General features: G+C 39.3%; 1 protein-coding gene across 2 annotated transcripts in view; it reads right to left on the bottom strand.

The window, feature by feature from the left end:
* Nucleotides 1-1,665, bottom strand: part of DPP6 (dipeptidyl-peptidase 6) — a 1,353,880-nt gene that overhangs the window by 376,225 nt on the left and 975,990 nt on the right. The window lies entirely within an intron of this gene.

The raw sequence follows: 1,665 nt of genomic DNA, 5'->3' as shown, positions 1-1,665 counted from the left end.
AAATGCTATTTCATTAAATTCTTCATTAAAAAGATGGGAAATCTCCTTCCGTGCCATTTAACTGCTTCTGAAAACCCACTGGAGCATCAGCCATGAGTCCATTCTGACTCAATAGTACACAACAACAAAAACAACAATAACAAAAATCTCTGTGAAAGATTTGGACACAGAAATTTTTAAACCACAGGTGTTCTCCTCACTGAAAGAGCAATTTAGGGTGTTTTTTTTGGAATATCAGTGGAATATCTCCCATTCAGTCCATAGAAACAGATATAAACACTAAATAAACTTACACAGAAATGGAAAAGAAAACCACTTTTAATGCACAGGGGCTCTTGTGTTATTTGTCGCTATATCTGGAAATTTAGAAAAACTGGCCAGACCCCATGATGCAGAGAAGTGGCAGTAAAGATGGGGATTAACCTGGAGGATTAGTTGAAGGCCAAATTATATTAGCTTTGAAAGGGATACATTTTTTTAAAAGGATACATTTTTTAAAGGCAATTTATTAACATAATGCCATTAATAAAAAAGCTTGGTGCTTTGGGATAATAATTATGGTCAAGAATGACAAAGTTTTGATCTAAAGTTTTCTTAAAGAATGAGACCATGCTCATCTCTGATCTGTGTAACTTGTGGCCTCTGCACAGCATTTTACAGTTTACACAGCATCTGGCATCTTCTTTCATTGCTATTCCCAACACTACCACAAACCCAGGGGAAAAGCATAGCATTTTTTTAAATGAAATGTTTTGTTTTCCTGGTTTTAACCTACACGCTTATTGAAGAATATTTAGAAGTGCCAGAGACTGTAACAGTAGGCATAAATCATTCTCTCTCTTCCCGCAAAGCCAACCATGGACAGCGTGCCTGCATTCTTCCTTCCGCTGTTGGTTCCAGCTTCCTTTGTGTGTGTGGATAATAACTGTGTCTCAGTGGTGGCATGTGAGACATGCGGTTTTGTTCCTTGTTTTGTAACACATAATGAGCATTTTCTTGTGCCATTAAACTTGGGTTTTAATGGTACTTCCAGTGCACTTTTGCTGGTAAAAGGAAGACGGTGAGGCCTGGAGAGGTTTAGCAGTTTGCCTCGTTTCAGCTATCAGTTAAGAATAAGCCAGCGTATGAATCCAAGGAGACAGAAAGTACCCTGGGGGCTGCCTGCCGCTGGGGAATGATTTCTTTTGAGGGTGATAAAATGTTCCAGAATTTATTGCTGTGCTGGATGACTGACTGGAGATATAGCAAAAAGCAAGCAAACAAACAAACACCCCCCCCCAACAATTTATTGTCATCAAGGCATAACTGACTTGCAGCCAACCTATAGCTGACCATCCCATCACCATAAATCACAAAGGAGGAGCTTGCCATCTTTATCCCATGGAGCCGATGGATGGTGGATTCGAACCACCAGAGAGGTCTGACCTTAAGGTTAACAGCACAACTCCCTACAGACTATGCTATTAGAGCTCAATGAATATACTAAAACCAAGCAAAACCAAACCCACCGCAGTTAAAGGATTTCAACTCACGGCATCCCTATATTGAGTTTCTGGGACTATAAATCTTTTTAAGAGGAGAGAACTGTATAAAAGGAATATATAATTAGGTATTATAGGTGTGACAAGAGTCCAGAATAAGAGCTGTATAGTAAATTGGTCTGTG

The sequence above is a fragment of the Elephantulus edwardii genome, unplaced genomic scaffold (genome assembly GCF_000299155.1).
Source record: "Elephantulus edwardii isolate Elephantulus edwardi_28Jun2011 unplaced genomic scaffold, EleEdw1.0 scaffold00060, whole genome shotgun sequence".
NCBI classification, from domain to species: Eukaryota; Metazoa; Chordata; class Mammalia; order Macroscelidea; family Macroscelididae; genus Elephantulus; species Elephantulus edwardii.
The sequence above is the reverse complement of the archived record's forward strand: the minus strand, read 5'-3'. Positions and strand labels throughout refer to the sequence as shown.